This window comes from Pinus tabuliformis, chromosome 8 (genome assembly GCF_031772625.1).
Source record: "Pinus tabuliformis cultivar Carrire ecotype Pingquan chromosome 8, CPIR1, whole genome shotgun sequence".
Classification (NCBI taxonomy): domain Eukaryota; kingdom Viridiplantae; phylum Streptophyta; class Pinopsida; order Pinales; family Pinaceae; genus Pinus; species Pinus tabuliformis.
The window spans coordinates 1,896,749,367-1,896,759,634 of NC_142294.1; the positions used below are offsets into that span (position 1 = coordinate 1,896,749,367).

General features: G+C 40.1%; 2 pseudogenes; both read right to left on the reverse strand.

Annotated features, from left to right (window-relative positions):
• Positions 1 to 1,816: 1,816 nt before the first annotated feature.
• On the reverse strand, positions 1,817 to 2,665 carry LOC149243964 (protein DWD HYPERSENSITIVE TO UV-B 1 pseudogene; annotated as a pseudogene).
• A 642-nt stretch (positions 2,666 to 3,307) lies between these two features.
• Positions 3,308 to 4,998, reverse strand: LOC149243965 (tropinone reductase homolog At5g06060 pseudogene; annotated as a pseudogene).
• Positions 4,999 to 10,268: the final 5,270 nt, after the last annotated feature.

The following is a 10,268-nucleotide window of genomic DNA, read 5'->3' on the forward strand; positions in this document are numbered from 1 at the left end:
AGAGGTTCCAGGAGTGGAGACATACACTCAAGTAGATTCTTCCAGAGATGGACAGAAGTGCACAAGAGAAGCTGAAAAATTGTTGCAAGATGCAAGAGAGAATGTGGGAGCACCATATTCTCAGCACAGATAGAGGAGGTCACCTGAGAGGTACACTGCATACATGTCCCTTGTTGGGGAATGTGTTGGGACCGAGCCATCTTCCCTTGAGGAAGCAGTGCAGCAGCCAATTTGGGTTGATGCTATGGTGGAGGAGTATGACTCCATAGTTCATAATAGTGTTTGGGACGTGGTTCCGAGACCGAAGAAAAAGTCAGTTGTGAGCTCCCGTTGGATTTACAAGGTAAAGCAAGTTGTTGATGATGGGAGGATCATGTTGATGCAATATATTTTGACAGAGGAGCAAGATGCTGACATTTTGACAAAGGTATTGTCAAAGTGTAAATTCAAGTTCCATAGAGACACGATCGAGGTGGCAGATAATCCCTTTCTTATTGAGAGGGAGTGTTGAAATGTGACAACAAGAATATTCCAATTTTAATTTGTCCTGAATTACAATTATGAATTAAAATCAAATTTAGTCTTAACAGCTACTGGGAAATAATTCATTAAGTTATTTTGACTTAATTAGATTAGAAGTCTTTCTGCAGTTGTTATCACAAAATTAGGTACTAAGGGCTGCTACCTAGCAAGATTTCATGAAACTATTTCAAACCAGACTCTTAACTAAGGCTTAGCCTCCTTAGTTTGAGAGGGCTCTCTCATAGGTTATTGATATTGAACAAGATGGCTAACTCTTACAAGACACATGAAAAATAAGCTGGCTGGACAGAATTGCTTCCCATTGGGCTTATGGAGTCTCATACATTTCAGTAAACAAAGCACTGTCTTTTCATGGAAGTCAAGGCTCTTTACATCAGATGTTCAAACATACTTTACAAAACCACAGCTTGCCAAGCATACAGGAAGTCAGAGCATTAAACATGAATTCTGAGTGATTATGCTGTAACAATACTGTAAAAAGAACACTAAGAGAATATACCACCATACATTTGAACAATATGATCTATTGAGAATCTTGAGAAGAAACAACAGCTGTTTTTCTATTACTGTAATCTGCTTCACATAAACCAAAACAGTCTTTTCTAAAAACATCCAACCCTTATTACATTCTAGTCTGATCTATTTATAGGAATACATTCTTCCCTCTCTAGAGCGAGCTCAAAGGCTCTATTAACTACTCCTATATGCTATTTAACTAATTCATTAATTACAAAAGCGCTGAGCTGTAATTACACAAAATCCTAATCAAACTAAAACACTAATTCCATTCTCCTCGTAACATGATTCTTCTTGAATCCTTGACAGTTGTCCTCCTTCAGTTAGGCTGAGATGATTAAGCTACAGATGCAAGGAACACTGACTTTGGATACCTGTTAGCGCTGATGGATCATTTATCATCAGGATCAAGACACCTATTTTTAAGATCCCTGTCTCCTTCCATCCTTCGAAAGTTCAGCAACATGTCCCAGCTCTTTTAATAACCCCAGGTATGGAATGCTGCCATGTTTCTGATGTGCTGTAGGTTGTATTGATGGACAGGTGTTTCTCTTCCTCAACTCCCGCTCACAGTATCACAATAGCTGTTGTTTGCTAGGCTTCACGGTTCACCATTTGAACTATTCATACTTGAAAAAAGCCAGCCTATAAATAACCAACTGCTCATATTCATCCTTGAAGACCGACAACCCCGCAAGCAAGTCTGCCACCAACATTTCCTGTGCTCTTACTCATTCCATGGCCATCTTTGCCAAGATCATGTCTGAACACAGCATATACGAACAACTTTTTTCTCACAACTCCCACTAATAATGTAATCCCTCCCATTCATATAATATGCCCGAGTATAGTTCTGAGCACTTCCTGTAGGAGCAATGTCAAATTTCATATGTAGCCTTCCATCCACAGCTAAGTGTTGCTTGACCTCATTATCCATAGTTGAGGAAAGGATATAATGATCATCACGAGAAAAGCACACCATCACATTCCCTCTTAAGCTGGTCGTTGTATACAAAGGATATGTAGGCTTTTGTCGTAAGTCCCACGTTTTGATTTCCTGATCAAATGATGAAGTCGCAAACAAGTATGGGGAATGATGAGCAAACTTTACCACATTTATATGTTCACGGTGGAGATCTACGAAAACTTGTAACCGTTTTCCACTGCACACATCATACAGAGCAACATGTTTTGAATATCCACTAGCAAGGAAATAATTATGTGTTGCATTAATATGGACAGATGTTAATTTCTCAAACTCTTCATATGTGTAAGTGGCAGGGTTTCTACTGCTGCTGCCTGCACCATATCTGGAAGGAAGAACAGTTGAGCGCATTCGGTTCACATCATACAGTTGTAATGTGCCATTGTCAGAATTTCCCAATGTTTGCGTGCATGCCCAGTCATCACCATCTCCATCCTCTGCCCAAACCTTGATAGAATTATCATAACTAGCAGAGACCAAAATGTCACGATTAGGGTGCCACTGGACCATCTTGACATCCTGTGTATGACCTTGCAGTACTGAAACACACTCAAACTCATTCCCTGGTTGAAAATCCCAAATCCAGACAGACTTATCATGACCACATGTGGCAAGTAGCATACCAGACGCGCTCCAAGAAACACTTTTGACTTCATTCTCATGGCCCTCTAAGGAGGCAATGCATTCAAATTCACCACCAACATTTTCCAAATTGCAGTAGTTGCATCAAAACTTGCTGGTGCAGTTTTCTGGGCACGGTCCAAAAGAATGTGGCCCCTGCCTTGTTTTTTTTTTTATTTTTGCAATGTATATTGCACATTTCTGCCAATCCCGTTTTCCCCATGCATACTTTCTGTCAACAATATCAATCTCCTCTGATTCTGAAATGAATTTAGCATTTCTCATATTGCCATGCACTGTGTTATGCGAACCAGGGTGATCGATCAGAAGTCGGCAAAATTAGCCACAAGAATGACATCTTGTCTCACAATAATGTACAACAACTTCATTAGTTGTATGAACATGGGGTCCTTCATGGCTCCTCTTGAATGCTGGTACCGGGACACAACAATCCTTTCGTAGACTGTCCTGCTCTGATACATGCTCATACTCGAAAGATCCTCTGCGCCCTTGGAATTTCCTTGTTTGGCGAACTAACTCCGTAAAAATCTCACATATTCCAGGCAACCCGCATTTTTCAGGGTAAACGTGCTCATTCCACCAAGCATCAATTTCGCCCTCTGTCCCCAATATAACAGGCATTCAATCATGAAGCCACGCCAACGCCTTAGAGGAACGTGTAGTCAAAATAGTAAATGTGAAGAATATTCCTCCTTCAGAAACTTGCCATGTGTCATAAAGAGCTGCAGGTAGGCAAAGAAAAGCTACGAGGGATGAAACTTCATGAGGCTCAGCAAGACGCTTTAAAGGAGTACGATCAAGTAACACAAACTCTTTGTCTTCCAAGAGCTTCTCCACGAGTGATGTCTTGGTATGCCATGGTGCCACACAGTTAACACGTATGTTGTCACTTTTCCACTCACATGCAAGATTTTTTGTGAGTTGGCTCATTGCTCCTTTGCTGGCTGCATATATGGTACCAGAGAATAGCTACAACACCAACAACCGATGAAATGAAAACAATGCTTCCCCTTTTTGATGCTTTTAGTAGAGGATGTGACAACTGAGATATATGATAAGCTGATTCAAAGTTGGTAGACATAAGAAATGAGAAATCCTCATATTTGTACCGACATTATTAATCAACATATTGAGTTTCCCATTGAAAAACGAAAAACATCTTTCAATCAGCTCCTCTTGTGCTGAACGAGATGATAAAACACGGACTGTACCATCAAACTGCAGCCCAGATTCCTTTCACTGAGTCAAACATTCATTAAAATCCTTCTCTGTACGCGAACATGTCATTAACAGTGGAAATCCTTTGTTCATTTATCTTGAAAATGTATATAGAATGGTTGCTTCTTCGCTCCATCCTTTTTCCACTCGTAAAACCCTTCAACTGACACAAGGCAATGATAACTTGGAATAAGTCGACGAACAGAAGCCTTCTCATAACCGATTCTGATCAAGCATTGATTTCAGAAAGGACCACGGTTTTGAGACTTGAGTATGAAACAGAGTTTTGATGGACCTTCGTTGGTGATCATGAGAACCTGCCACAACAGCTGTGAGCGCAAAGCAAAATTACCACTGGAATGTTCCCCTTCAATGGAGTACAAGCCCACATATAACAGCTTGACAAACCTCGTTTCCTGCAGTGTTTCCATCAATTCACTTTAAATATCTGTCATTTCCCAATTTCGCAGCGCAGCCAGTGCAAGGTCAGTGTTTTCGCTACGAAATCACTAAAACAGATGGCGCTGCGAAACTGCTAACGGATTTATGCGCTGCGAAAACACCCTGACTTTAAGCTAGGCTAAAAAAATTTTTGGCAACAGACTTTTCAGTGATAACAGCGGCTCCACTTGGGATAGTGTGCCCTTGTGGTGCACTAAGAACCTGCAGTTCCAGTGCCTTATAGAATTTATTTGACAAACAGAAATTTGCTTGACAAGCATGACTTTAGGAGAAGGAAAACTATTTCTAATGAAAAATGCTCAGTTGACCTTGAGCTTATTTGCATTTACCTATACCTACCTACCCTAACAATTTCAATTTCCTTCTGCTCAATCAATATGAAATTTCCAATGTAGCCAATCCTCTGCTTTATCTGATATTTGATTTCTTTGACCGCATTGGAGTTCAGAGCCAATCTGACAGTGTGATGACTGCTGCCACTGAAACTGCCTCTGATCTTTATAGGAAAACTGAAACACTGGAGAGTAAAACTCTTCCATGTAATCAGCTATAGGATCCCAGAATACATGATCAGCTTGATTTCTCTTGTAACTTTCCGGCTGTGCAAGCTGACCTTCAACAGCAGTGTGCATTTCCTCAAGTGTAAAAGAGAAAGGAAACAATACTCTCTCCTTATGTTCTGTCATAAAAAGCTGCTGAAAATAATGATCATGGTTATGAAAACTATATGCCTGAATTTGTCCTTCTACACCTTCAATTTCTTTTTCAAGGTCTTCAGCAAATTCATCCAAAAATCTCATCCTATCTTCTGTCTTGCAATCAAGGGATTTTAGATACGAGGACAAAGACAAAGAAAAATTTTCAACTGTTTCTCCACTACTACGATCATTATTCCATTGTTTGAAACCCTCAACTGAAGGAGAGTTTACCTCCACCTCTGACCTATCTATCCATTCCTCCAAGAACATAAGCCAAAAGTCTTCAAATGACTTAATGGATTTAGGAGGAACGCTTTCAATCCATTGTTTACATTTCCCTAGAAGTGAATCATAGAATAACCTAATGCAAACATCTTCATGTTTAACCCTAAGAAGCTCTGAAAATTCACAAAAATCTGATATATGCCTCAAGGTTAAACTCAAATCTTCTCCGTTGAATTTTGGACCATTCCTTAGAAAATATGCATCCTTGGGAAAATGATTTGGGAAACCATGAATTCCTGAGAAATCTATGCATGCATACCTTGAACTAAGAATGGCAGCTTCTGGGTCCTTCATAACTCCAGTGGAATCACCATGAATGTATGAACTTTGAATTCTTCAACAATGGAGTCGCCAAGGTAGATTTGCAGCCTCGAAAAACCTCTTTGAACTCCTGCTACCTTCAGAAATTCAATCTTAAAATTACGGGAGTGAGTAATCTTCAGTCTCCCGGCAGACGCACCAAAATGTTATCACAAAATCATGTACTAAGGGCTGCTACCTAGCAAGATTTCATGAAACTATTTCAAACCAGGCTCTTAACTAAGGCTTAGCCTCCTTAGTCTGAGAGGGCTCTCTCATAGGTTATTGATATTGAACAAGATGGCTAACTCTTACAAGACACATGAAAAATAAGCTGGCTGGACAGAATTGCTTCCCATTGGGCTTATGGAGTCTCATACATTTCAGTAAACAAAAGCACTGTCTTTTCATGGAAGTCAAGGCTCTTTACATCAGATGTTCAAACATACTTTACAAAACCACAGCTTGCCAAGCATACAGGAAGTCAGAGCATTAAACATGAATTCTGAGTGATTATGTTGTAACAATACTGTAAAAAGAACACTAAGAGAATATACCACCATACATTTGAACAATATGATCTATTGAGAATCTTGAGAAGAAACAACAGCTGTTTTTCTATTACTGTAATCTGCTTCACATAAACCAAAACAGTCTTTTCTAAAAACATCCGACCCTTATTACATTCTAGTCTGATCTATTTATAGGAATACATTCTTCCCTCTCTAGAGCGAGCTCAAAGGCTCTATTAACTACTCCTATATGCTATTTAACTAATTCATTAATTACAAAAGCGCTGAGCTGTAATTACACAAAATCCTAATCAAACTAAAACACTAATTCCATTCTCCTCGTAACATGATTCTTCTTGAATCCTTGACAGTTGTCCTCCTTCAGTTAGGCTGAGATGATTAAGCTACAGATGCAAGGAACACTGACTTCGGATACCTGTTAGCGCTGATGGATCATTTATCATCAGGATCAAGACACCTATTTTTAAGATCCCTGTCTCCTTCCATCCTTCGAAAGTTCAGCAACATGTCCCAGCTCTTTTAATAACCCCAGGTATGGAATGCTGCCATGTTTCTGATGTGATGTAGGTTGTATTGATGGACAGGTGTTTCTCTTCCTCAACTCCCGCTCACAGTATCACAATAGCTGTTGTTTGCTAGGCTTCACGGTTCACCATTTGAACTATTCATACTTGAAAAAAGCCAGCTTATAAATAACCAACTGCTCATATTCATCCTTGAAGACCGACAACCCCGCAAGCAAGTCTGCCACCAACATTTCCTGTGCTCTTACTCAGTCCATGGCCATGTTTGCCAAGATCATGTCTGAACACAGCATATACGAACAACTTTTTTCTCACAACTCCCACTAATAATGTAATCCCTCCCATTCATATAATATGCCCGAGTATAGTTCTGAGCACTTCCTGTAGGAGCAATGTCAAATTTCATATGTAGCCTTCCATCCACAGCTAAGTGTTGCTTGACCTCATTATCCACAGCTGAGGAAAGGATATAATGATCATCACGAGAAAAGCACACCATCACATTCCCTCTTAAGCTGGTCGTTGTATACAAAGGATATGTAGGCTTTTGTCGTAAGTCCCACGTTTTGATTTCCTGATCAAATGATGAAGTCGCAAACAAGTATGGGGAATGATGAGCAAACTTTACCACATTTATATGTTCACGGTGGAGATCTTCGAAAACTTGTAACCGTTTTCCACTGCACACATCATACAGAGCAACATGTTTTGAATATCCACTAGCAAGGAAATAATTATCTGTTGCATTAATATGGACAGATGTTAATTTCTCAAACTCTTCATATGTGTAAGTGGCAGGGTTTCTACTGCTGCTGCCTGCACCATATCTGGAAGGAAGAACAGTTGAGTGCATTCGGTTCACATCATACAGTTGTAATGTGCCATTGTCAGAATTTCCCAATGTTTGCGTGCATGCCCAGTCATCACCATCTCCATCCTCTGCCCAAACCTTGATAGAATTATCATAACTAGCAGAGACCAAAATGTCACGATTAGGGTGCCACTGGACCATCTTGACATCCTGTGTATGACCTTGCAGTACTGAAACACACTCAAACTCATTCCCTGGTTGAAAATCCCAAATCTAGACAGACTTATCACGACCACATGTGGCAAGTAGCATACCAGACGCGCTCCAAGAAACACTTTTGACTTCATTCTCATGGCCCTCTAAGGAGGCAATGCATTCAAATTCACCACCAACATTTTCCAGATTGCAGTAGTTGCATCAAAACTTGCTGGTGCAGTTTTCTGGGCACGGTCCAAACGAATGTGGCCCCTGCCTTGTTTTTTATTTTATTTTTGCAATGTATATTGCACATTTCTGCCAATCCCGTTTTCCCCATGCATACTTTCTGTCAACAATATCAATCTCCTCTGATTCTGAAATGAATTTAGCATTTCTCATATTGCCATGCACTGTGTTATGCGAACCAGGGTGATCGATCAGAAGTCGGCAAAATTAGCCACAAGAATGACATCTTGTCTCACAATAATGTACAACAACTTCATTAGTTGTATGAACATGGGGTCCTTCATGGCTCCTCTTGAATGCTGGTACCGGGACACAACAATCCTTTCGTAGACTGTCCTGCTCTGATACATGCTCATACTCGAAAGATCCTCTGCGCCCTTGGAATTTCCTTGTTTGGCGAACTAACTCTGTAAAAATCTCACATATTCCAGGCAACCCGCATTTTTCAGGGTAAACGTGCTCATTCCACCAAGCATCAATTTCGCCCTCTGTCCCCAATATAACAGGCTTTCAATCATGAAGCCACGCCAATGCCTTAGAGGAACGTGTAGTCAAAATAGTAAATGTGAAGAATATTCCTCCTTCAGAAACTTGCCATGTGTCATAAAGAGCTGCAGGTAGGCAAAGAAAAGCTACGAGGGATGAAACTTCATGAGGCTCAGCAAGACGCTTTAAAGGAGTACGATCAAGTAACACAAACTCTTTGTCTTCCAAGAGCTTCTCCACGAGTGATGTCTTGGTATGCCATGGTGCCACACAGCTAACACGTATGTTGTCACTTGTCCACTCACATGCAAGATTTTTTGTGAGTTGGCTCATTGCTCCTTTGCTGGCTGCATATATGGTACCAGAGAATAGCTACAACACCAACAACCGATGAAATGAAAACAATGCTTCCCCTTTTTGATGCTTTTAGTAGAGGATGTGACAGCTGAGATATATGATAAGCTGATTCAAAGTTGGTAGACATAAGAAATGAGAAATCCTCATATTTGTACCGACATTATTAATCAACATATTGAGTTTCCCATTGCAAAACGAAAAACATCTTTCAATCAGCTCCTCTTGTGCTGAACGAGATGATAAAACACAGACTGTACCATCAAACTGCAGCCCAGATTCCTTTCACTGAGTCAAACATTCATTAAAATCCTTCTCTGTACGCGAACATGTCATTAACAGTGGAAATCCTTTGTTCATTTATCTTGAAAATGTATATAGAATGGTTGCTTCTTCGCTCCATCCTTTTTCCACTCGTAAAACCCTTCAACTGACACAAGGCAATGATAACTTGGAATAAGTCGACGAACAGAAGCCTTCTCATAATCGATTCTGATCAAGCATTGATTTCAAAAAGGACCACGGTTTTGAGACTTGAGTATGAAACAGAGTTTTGATGGACCTTCGTTGGTGATCATGAGAACCTGCCACAACAGCTGTGAGCGCAAAGCAAAATTACCACTGGAATGTTCCCCTTCAATGGAGTACAAGCCCACATATAACAGCTTGACAAACCTCGTTTCCTGCAGTGTTTCCATCAATTCACTTTAAATATTTGTCATTTCCCAATTTCGCAGCGCAGCCAGTGCAAGGTCATTGTTTTCGCTACGAAATCACTAAAACAGATGGCGTTGCGAAACTGCTAACGGATTTATGCGCTGCGAAAACACCCTGACTTTAAGCTAGGCTAAATTTTTTTTTGGCAACAGACTTTTCAGTGATAACAACAGTCATGTAACAGTTATCCCTTAAATTAAGGAGATAAGCCTTAAATTAAGGAGATAATATTGTGTTATATTTGAGTTGTAATTAGTTAACTCAGTTTACTGAGTTAAGTCCAGTTAAATTAGTTCCAAACTGTTTGAGGAACTAATGGTGAGTTAATAGTCAGTTGATGCATGCATGCACTCAACTAGTGTACTCCAATTAACTGAAGATTCCATCATCAGAAACTCATGCATGTATATTTTGAGAAAGACCCAGTTGAGATTAAAGACAAGGATAGTGTACTATCAATTGCATGTGTTTTCCTATAAAGAAACTCATGCATGCAGAAGGAATCAATTCCTTGAGGATCGCGCAGTTCTGACAGTGTGTGAGATCAGGAGATCATCCACTTGGTAAATCGATTTTTTCCACTTGGTTGAAGGAGAATCATCCACTAGGAATAGTGCAAGGAAATAGGAGCTTGGAGGGAAGAGAGGAAGGCTTGTGAGAAGCCAGGATTGCTTGTGAGCATCTGTGAGGATTGTACTGAGAGTTGGATAGCTGTGAGAGCTAAGGCTTTGTATAATTCCTATGTATTTC